The 10,223-nt window shown below is 39.9% G+C and overlaps 1 long non-coding RNA gene across 1 annotated transcript; it reads left to right on the top strand.

The window, feature by feature from the left end:
* The first annotated feature begins 6,847 nt into the window (after positions 1–6,847).
* Positions 6,848–9,723, top strand: LOC140871084 (uncharacterized). The gene is made up of 4 exons (XR_012147602.1): positions 6,848–8,169; positions 8,553–8,614; positions 8,714–8,739; positions 9,508–9,723. It is a non-coding gene; the product is annotated as an uncharacterized lncRNA (long non-coding RNA).
* Positions 9,724–10,223: the final 500 nt, after the last annotated feature.

The raw sequence follows: 10,223 nt of genomic DNA on the forward strand, positions 1-10,223 counted from the left end.
TATCCTTCTTAAGTGTGGATTCATATGTAACGAGCATATTGACCATCTCTTCAAGGGTGGCCTCTATCTTGTTCATATTAAAATTTATCACGAATCCATCAAATGAAGAAGGAAGAGATAGAAGCAGCAAGTCCACATTGAGTTCATGCTCCAACACCAAATCAAGGGTCGCTAACTTCTGTATGAGCCAAATCACTCGTACCCCATGATCACGGACCGAAGTCCCTTCACGCATGCGGCACGTCATCAACTCCTTAACAGTAGAGAACCTTTCAGCCCTCGACTGAGCCCCAAAAAGTTCCTTGAGTTGCGTGTGAATGTCAGCAGCATTCACCGTGTCCTCAAATCGCCTCTGGAGTTCATCAGACATCGAGGCTTGCATATAGCATTTGGTCTTGATGTCATGGTCACACCATGCATCAAGTTTGGCCAATTCCTCCGGACTTATGTCAGCTGGTGCTTCCTTCGGAGGTGCTTTCTCTAACACGTAGAGCATTTTCTCCGAAGTTAAGACAATCTTCAACTTCCGGAACCATTCCGTATAGTTGGCGCCAGTCAGCTTGTTTTGTTCGAGGATCGAGAATAAAGGATTTCGCGAATTCATTGTATGAAATACTGAAAAGGAAAAACAGACATATATCAATGATTGTTTAACAATTTACTAAGACATAAAATAGGCGAATTTAATTTTATGAATCTCACTCCCACTATTTTAACGATTTCACCACCCTCTAGTGAAAACGGGAAACTTTTTCCTTAGTGAGAACATGGAGTCCAATTGACAAACTTATGGTCCCGAATAATATCAGCCAACCATAATTCTCAAAAGGTAGAGCCCAATTGCTTCCAAAGCAACCCCCATGTATTTACCTCATGTCCAATAAGGGCCCAATAATATGACGCCGTTTAAAGTGACATGTCAAGATGACCCATCAATATTAAGTTGTGATGGACGGTCGCCATGTGGATCCCCCAATAATATGAGCCGATCCCATGGGAGTTCCACCCAACTTACAACATTTGTCGATCCAATGTACAGCTTTCCGACGAACGGGCCCCCCCAATAATATGAGCCGGACCGTATCCGCGGGTAGCATCACATACATTGACCGTTGATGGAAGGTAGGAACATTTAAACAATATTTAAATTTCCTTTATTTATCTTGATATAAATTTTAAATCATATTTAAAATGAGGGATTTTATTTATAAAAATATTTGTCTCATCATTTTTAATTTATTGCATGCATTGCCGGATTCACGCAATTTATGTCTAAACATGCATACAATCATAATATCACATATTATATAGGATGATCGATTCCATTTCTAATTGACCCGTGGTTGCCAATCACGGGTCTTAGTCCAATCCTAGGTAATATGCAGTATGCAAATGCAATCCTATTACATATGCTTCCAATTTACATTTCTTCAGTCTTCATTGTCTGCTGGGCCCACCATCTTCAAATCTTGATCTCCCACTAAATCTAATGTATTTACAATTAAATAACAATGACAAGTAGGGGATACATTTTTAGGGGGTGGGAACGGGCTATAAACCAAGCCCACTTTTATTACATATGACATTCATATCGGGCCATAAACCAGGCCCATTAATAAAACCAACAACAATAAAGACAAAATGTAAATTCCTAACATACACCTACAAAATTGGTCATGGCAATCGATCATCCTTATCCAATAACATTTAATTCAAAATTAATTTATTGGATAACATGCTGTGGCAATTCAAATTTAAACAAGATAAAATCATATTTTATATATAAAATCACATTTCACATATAAAATCATATTTTATCTCCATATCAAATAAAATCATATTTTATCTATAAAATCCAATTTTACAAATAAAATCATATTTTATCTAATATATCATAAGATCATATCTTATCATCAATTGTACCAAAATAATTGATTTCAAAATTCAATTTACGGATAAAATATTAAAATTTTCCAAAAATTCAAATTTATCCAAAATCAATTTTAAAATTTACGGACTCGAACAATTCGATCCGAAATCTCGTGAACCAATCAAAAACAATTTTTGACCGGACCAAAAATAAAATTTTAAATATTAAAATTAATAAAAAATTAAAAATTAATTTTTCCCGCGGGCCACCCGGGACACTCCCGGGTCGGCCCGCACCCGGGGCGCGGGCCGGGGGCAGCCCGGCTGCCCCCTTAGGGCAGCGCCTGGCGCCGCCCCTGGGCGGCGCCGTGCGCTGCCCTGGGCGGCGCCGAGCGCCGCCCTGCGCAGCGCCCAGCGCTGCGCTGGGCGGCGCCGAGCGCCGCCCCTGGGCAGCGCCGAGCGCTGCCCTGCGCAGCGCCCAGCGCTGCGCTGGGCAGCGCACAGCGCTGCCCTGGGCGGCGCCGTGCGCCGCCCTGGGCGGCGACGGTCGCCGCCTTGGGCGGCGCTGTGCGCCCCCTTTGGGCGGCGCCGTGCGCCGCCCGGGGCAGCAACAATTGCTGCCCCACCGGGCAGCGATCCAATCGCTGCCCGGGTTTTGCCCCGAAAAAAAATTTTTTTTTTTTTATTAAAAATATTTATTTTGTTTCATAAACCGAGACTCAAAAATTTTGTACAATTGATTATTCAATCGATTGATCTGAGCAACCTGGCTCTGATACCACTGTTGGAAAACTGGCGAGTTCCCAGACCAATTACGATTGATACCCGGTGCAGCGGAAGTTTAAAAATTTTTCATGGACCGTTTCCATGGTATGGGTATCAACCGTTCATCGATTGAATTATGTGTGTGTAAAATTTAAATAACAATTAAATAAATTTTACCTCAAATCTCGCAACGAGATTAATGGACACCAACAGAACAATTCTGCTCTTGTTGTCTCTCCCTGGAACCGATGAACGCCTTCAATCAGGTCCACGAACAAAGGTTTAATCCCTCTGATAGATTGCACTAGAAAATCTATCAGAAGTTTTCTGCGAAGAGAATACACGAATTTGATTCGTTATTCCTTACTGCGATTCAAAATCACAGACCGGAATTTTCTCTGACAGAGTAGGGGGGGCGCGGCCAAAAACGTTTTGAGAGGCTAGGGTTTTCGAAAATTGCTCTCAAAATAATGACCTGTTGTGTGTAATTTCTGTACTGAAATAACTTATTTATAATGCAGGCCACTAACACCTTAGGGCCCATTAGTCATAAGCTGGGGCCCGACAAGCAAAGCCCGCTCGTTCAGAAATTAATATAAAATTCATCGTGACTCCGATTGATGAAACGATTTCACCAATGTGCACAGAAACCATTTCTGCACGTTTTAAAGTCAAAATAAATTTTCCTGAATCCGAATTCAGTGGTTTCCAAAAATGTCCATCCCTATGTCATTTTAGGAAACCCTACTCCCTTACTCTTAATTAAGAAGTCCAACTCCTTAGTTCATTAAATTTAACTCTTTAAATTTAACTATCTCAACGGGGATTAAAACTCCATTACACTGTGTGACCCTCAATGGTTCAGGGATACAGCTAGCCGTGGGCTCACAACTCCTTGTGACTCGGAACAACACTTTCCGACTTGCCCAACGAATCATGGTAAAGCGCCTAGCAACATCGCCCCATGATTCCCTAGGTATCACTGATAGTGCCTACAAGAACCAGTAGATTTTGGTTAGCGTACAGTACGGTCCCTTCATCCATATATCCCGATCGAATCAACAACCATTGGTATATCGAGAGTCGCTCAAGATTCGATAACTATGCAATACATCTTGAAGATCAAATTAGTGACATCGCATGTGCTACTAAGAAACCATTTCTTAAATCACATCAAGTACTCTGGCCAGAGATTTGTCACACTAATATCTCCTCAGATCGCATAGGATATCCACACTCGCAAGTATGTGGTGAATCCTTGACAACAATGCATTGACTCCTATATGTGTCGTAACTGTACCCAATCTCGACACCTGATGACCCCCTCAGAGTCGGTAAACGAGTCAAAGCACAGTACTAGCATATAGAGTCTCCATGATGTTTCAAGTCGTAAGGACTAATGGTGTACAACCAAAACCGCGGACTTTATCCACTCGATAAGTGATAACCACTTGGAAAGTCCGGATAGGGTAGTTCGACTATTCATCCTATGAATATCCATTTGCATGCTTCGAACATCTCCATGTTCCCTACCAATGAAACGTGGTACTCCGCATCGCAAATGCTAGTCTCAAACTCGAGCGATCCTTATCCTTATTATCGGACGGCTCAATCGACTAGGAACGGTTTTAGAATATACAGTGACTATAAGATGTATTTCATGATAGACATCTCCATGTTCTACCACATCTTACATACACTATAGTATATTCAAGGTCTTTATCAAAACAACAATAGTATATCACAATATAACAATATGAAGTAATATAAAGTCATTGCCATAAAAGTGTAAATAATATTAAACAAAAGATTGTTTATACAAAGAGTCAACAAAGCCCATAGCCACACAGTTGGCTCACTGGGCACCCACTCTTACAGAAAGTCCCCCAAAACTATAGTAACTTCACTATTCGGCCCAGCAGGACCTCCCCTTTCTGAAGGAATCCCCAAGCCGAGTCTGGCCGCAAAAAAGTATGTTCGGCAGATGAAAGGCAACTCCTTTGCCTTTTTTGTACCTCCAATCCAAATAAAGCTGACTGTATCTCAGCCTAAGTCGAGAAAGCTTGATGATGACTTTGTCTTTAAAAAGGAGAAGGTTGGCATTATCTTTGCCCATGCCTTAAAGGCTGGACTAGAACTTCCCCCAATCACCGTCCTTGAACAGGCGGACATGACGGACAATCTAAATTACTGCCCTTAACACAGACGTCTGGGTCACACTCTCGGGATGTGCTATACTTGGAAGTTGTGGATTCAGAACCAAATCAATCAGGGGAACATTGTCTTTGTTCCAAATTTCTACAAAAAGATTTTACGCGTAGAACCCAGCACCTGTAACATGGTTGGCTTCGGGAGTGACTCATATGAAGAGCTTAACTTCCCAGAAGAATAAGAAGAGCCTAAGATGGTAGACCAGATGCAACTCATAAAAATTAAGACACTACCCAAACGTAAACCCCCAGTAGTCAAGGACAAAGGAAAAGAAAAGCGGATTGAGATTGAAGAGGATGCCATCCCTCAGAAAAAGAAAAATCCTCCAATGCCGGATTATATATAATATCTTTTAAAATTTCAAGAAACTTCCAGCCCTGCTCAGCATATTTTAGTCCTATGCATGTCAAAAAAGGCTAATGGACGTTTTGATATATGCCTTGGAACATCCTGAGCTATATAAACAAGCCTATGTTCGCGAAAATTAACATGAAGGAGGTGCTTTATGCTCTGCACACTGCTTCAATCTCTTTTATCGATAAAGATCTTATACTGGGGACTACAGAGCACAATAGGCTCCTGTATGTCACAGGCACAAGTGATGGTGCAAAAGTTTGTCGTATCTCACTTGATTGACCCCGGGTTTTCAGTTAACCTCATAACGCTCAGGATACTATGGAGCCAGGCCATAGATGTCCAGCACTTGGCCCCCGAAATGGATCGATGATTAGAAAGAAGAAGGTTACTAAAACAAAGAAGAAAAAAGTGACTCAGCTTCCCATCAAACAAACCCTCCCTTTGAAGTGATTCGGAATCATCAGATGACGAAGGAGATGCAGCTATGGCTTATTCTGGAGAGTAAGGATAGTGGAACATGGAACCCATGTTGTCAGAAAAGACCTCGTTTTTGGGGAATCTTCCTCCGAAGATTAAGAAGATGTCACTACATTGTCTCCCCAAAGCCCTAAACAAGAGGGTTCATCAGAGAATGATTCATCGAGTCGAAACCAGAAGAGTTCTTAACACGAATCTTTGAGCAAGAGCCCCTTCCCTGGGTAGTTTCTCTCATCGAATTTGTGTTGTGTACACCTATTTTATGACACATCCTGGAAGTTGTCAAAAAAGTCTGTGTGCGAAAGCCCCTTGTTGATAGTATGCTCGCTAACTCCTATCATCAAGTACTATTAGAGGGGGCCCCTCTTCTTTAGGAGTCGCAATGTCAATTCCCTTGATCAACGGCCATATTTTTGGCACACTGGACTTGACAATGGCATCGCCAACATGAGTCTGTGTTCGGTGGTTGATAAGCTGCTATTGGTATTTAGTTTAGGGCTTGTTATTTCCTTTCGCTTTTCCAAACGAGGTGGAGGGCCATCGCAGAAAGTCACCTATCTTCGTAGTTCCGAAGACAGGAATTGGGTAGTAGAGGGGGGAGCGGAGCAGTCAAAAAGTGGTCTGCCTTGAATGGAAATTCGCTTGTACTCTATGTGTAACGCCTAGAATTTCCTTTACATAAACCGTATGCATAATTAGGAAATTTAATATTTTAAATTAGATAAAATAAAATAATAATAAAGTAAATTAAGGGTTTAAATGACTTTTATTTATCATGATGATGTGCTTTAAATTTATTTAGGATTTTTATTCGAGTATTTTAATAGTTATGAAATTTTTGAGTAAAATTTTATTTTCGAGCGCATAGCCGGTCGGTAATCGACCGCAATAAAAGTTTTATTTAAATTTTTGTCCTAATAATTTTAAGATCCTAAAATAATTATTTTATGGTTTAATTTATAAAGAATTTAAGTTTTATATATATAAATATTTTAAAAGCCTATTTTTCATCTAAATTGGGTAAGTTTTAGGGCTTTTAAGGCACTTTAAATTTTGGGGCCTTTATTATTTCGAAAATAATCATTAAAATTACCCAATATATTGTGTTGGACTAAGATTGTTTTTTTTTTAATTCCACAAGCCCATGTGTAATTAATTTATGAAGCCCATGACACCAACCCTTTTGGAGTCAACCAACCCCTTCCTTCTTCGGCATCTTCTTCACGCCGCATCTGAGAGTCACGGAATTTCTTTGAGCCATTCTCTTCACCTTGCATACACTACACGAATTCTTGATTAAAAATTTCAAGATTTTTGCAGATTAGTGGTCGACTCGTCGCAAGCTCGTTTCTATACTTTTATTATGTTGATTAAGGCATGTTCGAATTTTTTTTTTTGTCGTCATTTAGATCGATATAGCGTACATTTAGTTGGGAAAAATATGTGTTTGCATTTGTATGCGAATTATATCCGTGATTTGTTTTGCGATTTTGCAACATGGCTCACGTTTCTTACTTATAGCATTGGTGCTCGGTTTTCTTTTTAAACTGTCTCTCGGCTGGCTTGTGTTTGTTGTGCTCATGGTTTGAGGCTGGTGGGAGCCTTAGGAGTTTGGTTTCGAGGTTTTGTGTGGCCGGAAATGGGTTGAACTAGGGCTGAAGTGGTGGTTGGTTGCTGCGCGTTGTGAGGTTGCGCGCAACAGGGCGCGAGAAATAAGCCACGCTTGATCCAAGCCAGGCAAGGCTCGAGCCGTGGCTGGTCTGGGAGGGGCCGGCGGGGCCTCAGAATGGTCCTGCCAACCGGGCTCCGGCCATGGGTGGCCGGATCAGGGGGGAGAAGGAGAGGCTAGAGGAGATCGACCGAGTTGGTGTAAGGGAGATGAGGGTGGGACGTGGGCTGGGTTCTTCTGTTGGGCTAGGATTTGGCCTGGGTCATAGTGGGCTGGTCCGGGTCAAGTCTGGTTTGGGTCCGGTTCAAGTGAGGTTATAAGTTTGGGCCTGGGTTAATTTATTTTGGGTCAGGATAATTTGTTTAGGGTCCAATAGTTATTGGGTCAAATATCCTTGTTGGGCTTTACCAGATTTAATTGAAATTGATTCATATTATTTTATGGGCTTAAGTTATTGAGCTGGGCTTAATTATTATTATTTGGGCTTAAGTAGTTGTAACGCCCCAAAATTATCTTAATGGATTTTATTTGAGATAATTAGATATTTTAGAAGTCGAGGGCTGATTTGATTTTGATCAGGGACTAGAATGCAATTTTTAGAATTTTTAGGGACTAAAACGCAATTATTGGATTTATTAGATATTTATAAGTGTTGTTGACTTTCTAATCACTCTATCATCCTCCCCAACTCGCGTCCCTCCATTAGAGAAGCCTCCAACGTTTCTTCGAGCTCCCAGATTTCCTTCCGAGCTCGATCCGTCCGTTGGAAATTGATCTGAAGTTGATATTTGCGATCACAACGACAAGTGCTCCGTTTGGAAGTAAGTTTATCTTATTTCTGAGAGGTTTGAATTTTTGGTTGTCTTTAGAATTGATTTATATTCGGAAAGGATGATTATGAGATAGCTGTGATAGTATAACTCAGACGGTCTGAAGAAATAACGACGATTGGAATTGATTTGATTTTTGTTGTGAAATTCGAAATTTGGAGCTTTTAGATTTGAAGGATTTGAATTGTTTTGATGATATTGAGATGATTATGAGTATATTGGATTGTTGAATTACTGCCTGCGTTTCCGGTTTGATCAGTTTATAGCCGTTATGCCGTCAATTTGAGTTTTGGACATCGTTCAATATTTTGATCGTATCGAGTTTGATTGAGCTTTTGGATGTCGATATTGATCCTTATGACTTCTTCTGATAGATTGAATTGAAGTCATCAGAGTTGCGAGATAGCAGCTTTGGCCAGTTGGAAGATTGAAGTCGGTATAGTATCGATTTTCTTATTTATCGATTGAAGAAGTTGATTGAGTTTCGAATGAATTTGTTTGGATATTGATTATTATCCTTATTATTGATTTTCAGATTTCAGTACCTTTGAAGAGAATAAGGTAAAAGACGACTTAGAATTGAATGGAACGATTAACTCGAATGAATTTATTCGAGTGTTCCGAAGAAATCACATACTGGCTTGATTGAATGTTTATTTGAATGCATGAGATTATATATGCATTTATATTGACGAAATCATGTTTGAATGATTATTTGAATTGATGAATGAAAGCATGATTGAATGCTTATATGAACTGATGATTGAAATGATATTAGAATGCATGAGATTACATATGCATTCATATTGAGCCTTGATTCATTTCAATTTGATTAGACGATCTAGAGATTGTAGTTGAGTGACCTGGTTGGAGATTTTATACCTTGTCAAATAAACTCTCTATAATGCTCTGGAGTCTAGAGGATTAAAATATGCCTCGTCCACCTCGAGAGGGGAGTTCGGTGTGATTGTTGGATATTTTAACATCGGGATCCCAAACCGAAGAAAGAAAGAAAGAAAGAAGAATTTCCATTTGATTATATGAGTCTGATAATCCAGAAGTTTTAAAGACATGCATATCATTTTAATTCAGTACTTGGATTAATTACTTGAATTATATCTTGATGTGATAGATATATGGAAGTTGATACATGTCATGACTTGATATGTTTACTTGATTTAAATCTGAAGTTGATATATGACTTGAATTAATGCATGTCTTGATTTATATATTTATTTGATATGCATGATTGTCTCTTTTACTGGGAATATCAATTCTCACCGGATTATCCGGCTGTTGTCTTGTTTTTGTATGTGTGCATGGCAACAGGTGGGGCAAGATCGAGTCAGAGACGACAGGGATAGAACGAGAATGAAGATTAGAAGTGAGACTTCGAAATAGAATTGGAAATGCATGCCAATCTAGTTTATGCTTTGAAATCATGTTAGAATTCAAATGAGTTGTAATTGTTTTTGAAGGATTGAATATTAGAACCGATTATGAATGATGAATATTGAAATTAGTATGTTTATAGCATGGTGTTGAATTCAGAATTGAGCATGTTAGATTGATATTGATTTGAGTTGGTAAGAAAGGCACACCCTATTTTGTAAATTTTCTGGGCAGGGGGGTGCGCTCGATCCTAGGTTTTTGCAGGATCGAGCGCGGCCCCTATTTTGTCCGAGGCAAAGAGTTTCACAGAGTGGTGCGCTCGATCCTGGCTTTTTGCCGGATCGAGCGCAGCACTTGAATTTTCTCGGCAGAGAATTCTGGAATATGGTGCGCTCGATCCTGACTTTTTGCCGGATCGAGCCCAGCACTGTTCATCAAAAAAAAAAAAAAATTCATTTGATGTCTTATCTTTTGGACTTTGAATGGTTCTCGATAGGATTAAATATTGATTAAATTATTAGAATCGGGGTCTCACATTAAGTGGTATCAAAGAGATAAGATTCTTGGACTGAATTTAGAAGAGAGCGGGGTAGATTGAGTCCGCTTGAATTTAATTTCTCGCATGTGATTGATTAATTCTATGATTGAAGAAT

This window comes from Henckelia pumila, unplaced genomic scaffold (assembly GCF_033568475.1).
Source record: "Henckelia pumila isolate YLH828 unplaced genomic scaffold, ASM3356847v2 CTG_38, whole genome shotgun sequence".
NCBI classification, from domain to species: Eukaryota; Viridiplantae; Streptophyta; class Magnoliopsida; order Lamiales; family Gesneriaceae; genus Henckelia; species Henckelia pumila.